The sequence below is a fragment of the Artibeus jamaicensis genome, unplaced genomic scaffold (genome assembly GCF_021234435.1).
Source record: "Artibeus jamaicensis isolate MK-2021 breed Jamaican fruit bat unplaced genomic scaffold, CSHL_Jam_final contig_387, whole genome shotgun sequence".
Lineage (NCBI taxonomy): Eukaryota > Metazoa > Chordata > Mammalia > Chiroptera > Phyllostomidae > Artibeus > Artibeus jamaicensis.
In genome coordinates, this window is record NW_026521812.1 from 1,958,422 (window position 1) to 1,968,420 (window position 9,999).

Here is a 9,999-nt window from a genome sequence, read left to right on the forward strand (position 1 = left end):
GCAAATGTCTATTGAATGAATGAATGAATAAATGCCAATGATCCCATCCCATTCTTTGTTAAGCCACTCTAAAAAAAATTAAGGTCATTCTTAAGAAAGACCAAAGAAAAATTTGATATCTGATTTTCTAATCTAGATGCTAGTCCCAAATTCGTTTTCCACAGCTTCAGATCTACACATGTCTTATCACTTGAAATAAAACTCACTTCACAGAAAATGTTTTATATCATCACCATCTGCTTCTTTCATTTGATTCTTTGTGTTTATTTTCCAAACGAACTCTAATATTCTATTCTTGCAGATAGTGTCATTGCTTTTCTTAATAGTTTGAGCATATGCTCTGACAATAGCCATTACAATATATCCTCCCCTTATATGAAACACCAGCTAGCAGAAGGTGTCCGCCAAGGAACTACATTTCCCGGCCCCCATCTCATTGGGTCATGGTCATGTAACTAGTTCACACAAATAAAATAGGATGAGAAATAATGTCTCTTTTTTCTAGGCCAAGGATATAAATGACAGGTACTCTTCCTTCATGTTATTTTCTCCTTTTGCCGACCAGCACTTGGCAACAATTAAGCCATACGTGGAGTTAATTTTGTTTGAACCATAGGTTTGGCACACTGAAGAAATCTTTGGATACCATCTCAGTATGTTTTTAACATATTTTTTAAGATTTTTAATTTATTTATCTTTAGAGGGGAAGGGAAGGAGAGAGGGAGAGAAATATCAATGTATAGTTGCCTCTCGTGCGCCTCTGCTGGGAACTGGCCTGCAACCCAGGCATGTGCCCTGACTGGGAATCGAACCCCAATCGTGTGGTTCGCAGGCCTGCACTCAATCCATTGAGCTACACTGGCCAGGGCTGTTTTTAAATGTATACAATAAAATGCTAGAATTATAAAGAAAGTCAGTTATATTGAAAATAATTATCAAAGTATTTAGACAATCGGTGATGTGATAATTGATCAATGTATATTAATCATCTATTGCTATATATCAAATTACCCCATAACTTAGCGGCTTAAAACGTTTATTATCACATGGCTTCTGTGGGGCAGGAGAAGCCCAGCTGGGTGCTTCTAGCTCAGTGTCTTTCACAAGGCTAAAATCCAAGTGACGTCTCAGGATACAATCATTTGAAAACTTGGTTGGGGACAGATCCACCTGAGCTCAAATGGCTGGGAGAAGCCTTTAGTTTTTTTGTCATATTGACCTTTCCGAAATTTTGCCTTATGTCATGGTAGCATCACTTATCCCAGAACAAGTGCTCCAAGAGAGGGCACAGAAACCACCAAATTTTATAACCTAATCTTGTAAATGACAGCAAATCCCTCTTTCTGTATTCTATTCATTGAAAGAGGATTGCTCAATGGCATGAACACCAGGACTCTGGGATCATGGGGGGACAGCTATAAGGCTGCCTACCACATTGTGCTTTTTTTTGTTTTGTTTTGATTTTTAGGGTTAAAATACAAGACCAAGAAGATCAAGAGGGAGGATTAGTAACTACTGTAATTTTGAAAGAGTGCTGAGAATAAATGATTCTTTGAAAGATCTGCAACAATAGCATTGTAGGAAAAATATCTGTGGTTTCCATTTGCTACAGTTACAAGTACTGTTAATACTTCTGGGTTTGGTTTTTGGGTTTTTTTGCCTATATTTAGAATTAACACAAAATGACAAATTTTGGCTCAAAGTTAACAGTAATGTACTGTTTCCCATACAAGTGTACTGACAGCCCTTGAATTCTATCCATGGACCCTCTGGGTGTTGATAGAATTTTACATGGGTCCTATGAGATGGGGTATCACAGGATGGCTCAGGGCCCTGAATGCTCGAGAACATATTTACCAACATAATACAATAGCCTTGAACTGTTGAGAGAGAAAAGGTTTCTATTGCACTCAAGCCATTGTACACTTTAGAGTCATTTGTTACTACAGCCTGGTCTATACTACGTAGTACACTGCCAGTTAATTACTATAGTGACCACATTCTTCATTTTGTCCTTCAACGTACACTTTGAGTAAAATTTCAACTTACCTTTGTGTTCAATTCCATATATATACCTGCTGTTGTAGATCATCCATCTTATTTCACTAACAGCTAATTAAATGTACTTAATATGTATCAAAGGCATATGGAGGCTAAATTATATTTTTCCAGTGACTTTTATTTTATTACTTTCCTGTAATTTTTAGTTCTATGCAGCAGGTGGTTGCCAGCTGGATCTCTAAGAATAAATTGTAAATGACCAATAACGGTGAACATTTGTGTGGCTCCGGCTCCTGAACAATTTGAAGTATGTTGATGAATCTGCCTGCAAACAGTGAGCGTCCAGTGTGGGGGCAACAGACCATCTCACATGCCATTGCCAGAAATATCTCCCTGGAATGTGTGATGGTGAATGAAAATGTGTAGCCAAAGCTACTGGATGAGTTTGTGTGGGCAGATATTAGTCTAGTTATAGTATTCGTGTTAAGCTTTTCTCTTTTTTTCATGGACACACAAATATAATGACACAAACACTAAAAAACAACATCTAGTCTATCAATCTACAATCATTTCTAAAACTGAATTTTAAAGAATGAGCCAGTGGTATTAATTTTTAATTTGCCCACCTAGATCTCGATATAACAAAGTAAATTTTGAAAAGAAATGTCTTGCAAAGGGTCAGGCCATATTTATGTAGACCTGTTGTGACTGGTTGGAATTCACCATATAAGTTCCTTTTAAATGGAAGCAAATAATATAACATACATTTTCCCCACTGAACAATGGTACTCCCCTTTATTCCTCAAGAGAAGATTCGTGAAGCAAAAAGAAGACTATAGGGCACATCAAGGAAAAAGAATTAAGAAGGAAACAAACTAAAAGATTCTGTCTGGAAGAAAATGTCCTCCTACAGTACTTTGGATTTAGGTGTCTCAAGAATTTGATTTAGATCTGGCCAAGATGGAGGCACACTGTGCCTCCTTGCACAACCAAAATAATGACAACAAAAATTTAGAAACAAAATAACAATCAGAACTGACAGAAAATTGAACTGTATGGAAGTCGGACAGCCTAGGAACTGAAATGGACACATTCGTCCAGACTGTGTCAAAACCCAGAGACTGAGTTGCCCCACCCTGGTGAACAACTAAGGCTCCATCCTTCAGTAGTTAACAGGCACAGCAAGACAAAAAATATTGCCGAAACAGAAGAACAGTTCAAAGCTCCAGAAATAATACAACTAAGTGACCAAGAGATAGCCAACCTATCAGATGCACAGTTCAAAGCACTGGTGATCAGGATGCTCATAGAATTGGTTGATTTTGGTCAAAAATTAAATGAAAAAATGAAGGCTACGCTAAGTGAAATGAAGGAAAATGCACAGGGAACCAATAGTGATGGGAAGAAAACTGGAACTCACATCAATGGAATGGACCAGAAGGAAGAAAGAAACAACCAAACAGAAAAGAATGAAGAAACATGAATTCAAAAAAATGAGGAGAGGCTTAGGAACCTCTAGGGCATCTTTAAACATTCCAACATCTGACTCATAGGGGTACCAGAAGGAAAAGAGGAACAGCCACGAGTGGAAAACTCACTTGAACAAATAATATAGGAGAACTTCCCCAATCTGGCAAAGGAAATAGACTTCCAGGAAGTCCAGAAAGCTCAGAGAGTCCCAAAGAAGGTAGACCCAAGGAGGAACACAGCAAGGCACATCATCATTACATTAACCAACATTAAAATGAAGAAGAGAATCCTAGAAGCAGCAAGAGCTAAGGGGACAGTCACCTACAAAGGAGTCCCCATCAGACCGTCAGCAGATTTCTCAAAAGAGACCTTACAGGCAAGAAGGGGCTAGAAAGAGGTATTCCAAGTCATGAAATCCAAAGACCTACAACCAAGATCGCTCTATCCAGCAAAACTTTCATTTAGAATGGAAGGACAGATAAGGTGCTTCTCAGATAAGATCAAATTCAAGGAGTTCATCATCACCAAGCCCTTAGTATATGAAATGTTAAAGGGACTTATCTAAGAAAAAGAAGTTAAAGAAACATGAACAGTGAAAGGACAACAAACTCACAGTTATTAACAACCACACCTAAAACAAAAGCAAACTAAAAGGACAGCCAGATCAGGAGTGGAAACATAGAAATGAAGATCTCAAGGAGGGTTAGCAACAGGGGAGTGGGAGGAGGAGATGGGGGGAGAAGGTACAGAAAATAAGTAGCATAGACAGTACATAGAAAATAGATGGGGGGCCAAGAATAGCATGGGAAATATAGAATCTAAAGGACTTGAGACACATGGTCATAAACTAAAGGGGGGGTAATGGTGGGGATGGGGGGTAGGGTGGAGGGGAATGAAGGGGGAGAATAGAACAACTGTAACAGCATAATCAATAAAAAAATTTAAAAAAAAAGAAGTTCATCATCACCAAGCCCTTATTATATAAAATGTTCAAGGGACTTATCTAAGAAAAAGAAAATAAAAACATGAATAGTAAAATGACAGCAAACTCACAATTATTAACAACCATGCCTAAAAAGAAAACGAATGAAGCAAACAACTAGAACAGGACCAGAACAACATAAATGGAGATCACATGGAGGGATAGCAACAGGGGAGTGGGAGGAGGAGAGAGGGGGAAAAGGTACAGAGAATAAGTAGCATAGATGGTAGGTAGAAAATAGACAGGGGGAGGGCAAGAATAGTATGGGAAATGTAAAAGCTGAAGAACTTAAGACACATGGACATGAACTAAAGGGGGGGGGAATGTGGGTACGAGAGGGTGTGCAGGGTGGAGGGAAATGAAGTGGGGGAAGTGGGACAACTGTAATAGCATAATCAATAAAATATATTTAAAAAATTAAAAATAAACTTAAAAAGTGTGATTTAGTAATGGATCTCTTATTCTTCTTCGTTAAATTGTAGTTTTGACACCTGGTTTTTAAGAACCACATAAAACAAATATCTTTCCTTAGTTCTTAGCTCCTCATTATCTTATACAATTAAAATAAAATTAAATAGTCTAACTTTTATTTTATTTTTTTAAAGATTTTTCATTGCCCTGGCTGGTGTAGCTCAGTGGATTGAGCTCGGGCCTGCGAACCACAGGATCGCGGTTCGATTCCCAGTCAGGGCACATGCCTGGGTTGCAGGCCAGTTCCCTGCAGGCCAGTTCCCAGCAGGGGACGCACAAAAGGCAACCATACATTGATGTTTCTCTCCCTCTCTCCTCCCCCCTTCCCCTCTAAAGATAAATAAATAAAATCTTAAAAAAAAAAGATTTTTCATTTATTTATCTTTAGAGAGGAAGAGGAGGAGAGAAGGAGAGAAACATCAATGTATGGTTGCCTTTCGTGCATCCCCTGCTGGGAACTGGCCTGCAACCCAGGCATGTGCCCTGACTTGGAATCGTACCGCAATTGTCTGGTTTGCAAGCCCACGCTCAATCCACTGTGCTACACCAGCCAGGGCTAAATGGTCTAACTTTTAAAATTGCCGGGGTCCGGACCAGCGAAGAACCCAGCACCGCGCAGCCTCCCCACCCCCCCACGAGGGCACACCAAACCCCTTTCTTCCCTCTCCCCCCAAAAAAAAAAAAGTTCTTTTGTATTATAAAAGTAATGCTTATTATAGAAATTTTAGAACATAAAAAAAGCAAAGGAAGAAAATTATTAAATCACCTATACTGTGGCCATCCAAATAAAAATATGCTATCACTTTGAAGTTTAGTCTCATGTATTTCTATACAAGTATAATTCTTATTTTATTTTTATTTTTTTATTTCATATAATTTTTAAATGAAGTTTTTTTTTAAGATTTCCATTTTTTTTTTACAATCCTCACTTGGATTAACTAATAAATAAAATAAAAGAGACAACCCTGGCTGGTGTGGCTCAGTGGATTGAGCACCAGCCTGCAAAGCAAAGTGTCGCAGATTTGATTCACACAGTCAGGGCACATGCCTGGGTTTCGGCCAGGGTCCCCAGTACTAGATGCGTGAGAGGCCACCATACACTGATGTTTCTCTCCCTCTCTTCCTCCCTTTCCCTCTCTCTAAAAAGAAACAAACAAAACCTTAAAAAAATAAAATATTAAAGAGACAAGTTTTTCAAAGAAGCTTTATTATTATTATATTTTATTTATTTGTAATTTCACTGGGACCAAACTTATGCATATATTTTTATTCTAAAGTTTAGTGATTGTGTTCCTGAAAAGGTAGCAGCTGAGCAACCATAAAGCCTTTGCCTTTTTTTTTAATTTGTTATTGAATTTATTGGGGTGACATTGGTTAATAAAACCATGCAAGTTTCAAGTGTACAATTCTGGAACACATCATCTGGACATTGCATCACTCACTCGCCATGCAAAGTGAAGCCTCTTCCCACCACCATTTATTCCTTCTTTGCTGTCTTCTACTTCCCTCACCCCAGACCTTTGCCTTTTTAAAAATATATTTTATTTGTTATGATATTACAGTTCTCCTAATTTTTCCCCTTTGCCCCCCCTCCACCAAGTGCTCCCATTCCCTCTGGCAATACCCCCCTTAATTCATGTCCATGGGTCATGCATATGAGCTGTTTAGCTACTCCATTTCCTATACTGTTCTAAACATCCTTCTGTCTATTCTGTACCTACCAATTATGCTTTGTAATCCCTGAACCTTTTACCCTATTTTTCCTCTTTTCTCTCCCAGCTGATAACCTTCCAAATGACCTCCATATCTATGATTCTGTTTCTGTTCTACTTGTTTGCTTAGCTTGTTCTTTTAAATTTAATTGTTGGTGTTTGTGACAAATACTTACCATGGTTCATCCATTACTGAACAAGATTTTTTTCCTTCTTATTGGCACTGATGCTGGAGGGGTGGTGAGTCCCTAGTGGGGACTCAAGCCCCAAGCCTAGAGAGTTTTTCATTTCTCACAGGAAAGAATTCAAGACTCAAACCAGATACGAGGTTAAAGTGGGAGAGCTGGCTTTATTCAGCAGACAAGACAAGCAAGAAAAGCCACTCCATGGACAGAGTAGCAGACTCTTCTCACAAGAGAAGGAAGAGACATCATCCATCTCTAGAGGTTGAGCTTTTATCTGTTTGTAGTTTCTATGGAAACTTGCTGATGTGGAGAAAAAGAGTGTGGGAAAAAGTTGGAATTAACTTTAACCTTTACAAGGTATATTTGATGGCCTTGTGTTTTTCTATACTATGGGTAAACAATAAGGTATGGATGAGTAGCTATGAATCAAACTTTGCAGGAATTTTCTTTGTCCCGAGGCCCTTCATGATGTGCCTTTATCTCCAGTCAGCCAAGTTCTGTGTCAGGCAGCACGAAGCAGGCCCCTGACTTAACTCTGTGTGACTTGAGATAATTTGTATAGTTTTCATGCCCCTCTCCTATATTTGTGCTAGATCATAATGCACTTTATTATTGCCTTCTTAGAATTGGTAAAATATACTATAAAAATTCTTTTATAGAACAAAATATAACATTTGGTTTCTGTGGCAAATGAAGTAAGTTGAACATGAGAGTTAAAATTATTAGAAATAAGATAAAGTAGTTAAGGGAAGTCCTTTTCCTTTTCCTGAAACCCCCTCACCCCCAAAAAATTTTGTGTTGCACTGAAATCAGTTACAGAATGATTGTATGTGTATAGTGTCATTATATAACTTTTCACTAATTTATTATAAGAGAAAATTCTAATGCAGTTTTCTTTATGAATGGCTATAGGATGGACAGTCAAATTGTTTGCTCTCTACTAATGATTGTAAAACATTCAAAGTAACATTTACGGTAAAATTACCATGATCTTGTGTAAGATCATATAATTTATACTGGAAAGGATAAGCCATTTGCCAAGGTGGCTAGAATTCTGCTCATGACCTGGATTTATCTCAAGACTTCTAGTAAGTAACTTTACAGCCTCGATGGAGATTTATTCCCTTCCCCTACATTTGCTCTTTAAATCCTTTTAGTTTCATGAGGCAAGAGTCAGGCATTTTAATAGAGCATGACCAAATGTCTGGAGGAGCACAGAGAGTTCAGGTGTGGCACTGATAATTTATTTTCCATATAGATGAAAAATGTGCTCGAAAACAGATTAAAATATGACATCATGATTCATCTGGCTGATTTCTCTACTTTTCAAAGTTTGATCACCATTTGACATGAACACAATTATTTATGTCTGGAAAGTTGGAGGGCATGTGCATTCAATGAAGGTAATTTATTTGTTCATAACTGAGCCAACCTCTCAGAGAAATTAGGGTATCTAATTCTGCTTTCTTTCCCATTCAATTCATCATATTCTATTGTATATACCCTTAATGCCTCATTTTTAATCCTTTAAACATTCAATTTTCAGTTAATGCACACTCTAAATCTACTCTTAGCTGATTAGACTAGAACAGGTATACCATACCAAATAGTCGCCTTGAAGCAGTGAGTTGAGGATACCTGCCCATTTTGCTAGGTGCCCCTCATATCTTCTGTTTTCTTACAGCACTAGTAAATATACTGGCCTGAACACTGACCACTTCCCCCCAACAGATTTTTATTTCATGTACATCCTTTTGCATACCTTTATGCAGCACCCCATGTGGCCCGGATCTGGAAATTATTTAGTCTTCTCTAATGTAAGAAGTTTTGTGGTATGCAATGAGTTATTTGGGTACAATCTATCTGTTGATAATCCCCAACACTGTCATTGCTGATGTTAAAAGTGAAACAACTATAGCCAACTCCCTCTTCAAAACTGTCTAGTCTGGGAATCTCTGTTGGCCCTAGCTCCTCAGTTGCCTGTTTGTCACTACAATTTTTGGGTTCCCAATGTCACTATTCTTAGGGAATGGGATCAGGGATACTCCAAACCCCCACTCCATTTTAATTTCCCCAAGTAGGAAAACAGTTCAGATGTTGTCCAGCCTAAAAAGACAAATAAAATAAGCAAAACCAGTGGAATGAGGGGGTTTGCTGGAGTAGTCTAGCCTTCCAGCTCTGTTTTCATGCTCATCTTGTTTTTGTCCCTTTCAGGTATCCAGTCTTCTCTTGGGTTTCTCTTTCAATTATCTTAAATCAAAACAAACAAACAAACAAAACCTCTAAGAAAAGAGCTTTATAAACATATTTACAGTAAATTATCTATGGTGTATAAATTAAAACTGGTTTACTAATTTATTGAATGTAAAATATTTTTTCAGGATTCTATTTGTGTGTATTTTATTAGTAAGGTTGGTCATTTGTTTACAATTTATATTTCTTTCGAGGATAATTTTCTATTTTGTTAAATGGCCTCTTGATTTTTCCTCTATGTTTTTTAAATGTTATTGTATTTTCAACAGGAAACACAAGTTTTATCATAAAGAATAATGAAGTAGTAATGGTGGAATTTCGGGTTAAGGTAAAATATGATAACACAGTGAACATGCATAAAACATGATCTAAATTCAAGACCCTCCAATTTTAGAAGTTGGTAAAATCAAGTATCATATATCAATGGACCCAGTTCCAGAGAAATTTGTTTCCACCTCAGGTTATTTAAAATTACTGTTCGAGTGCCTCTGAAGGGTGACTTATTTTCAATACATTTGCAATAGAATTGCAGAGAAAGGTTTTCCAGATAACATCCTAGGCTGCAAGTCACTCGACTCAGATTTTGGTGTATTTTAAACAAAAATAGATAAGCGATGTTAGCTTTAAAGGGGTCCCCCCTCCCCTCCACCCAAATATATGCATAATAGTAGAGTCATAATGAGCCACCCATGACAGGTTTTTATTTTTCAAATATAGTCCATCCATCCACTGTTCACCCGAACACCTACTGAATGCTTGGGACCTATCGACAGAGCACAGGATTACCGCTCCCGTAATCTGATGGTGCTGGTGGGGTGAGGGGCAGTCCGCACAGTGAGAGAAAAGCCGTAATTCGTGCCAGGAAAACGAGGTACTCTTTCTGGTTGAGTTGGTAAAATGGATCGCGAGGAGAGTTCCCTAAGCA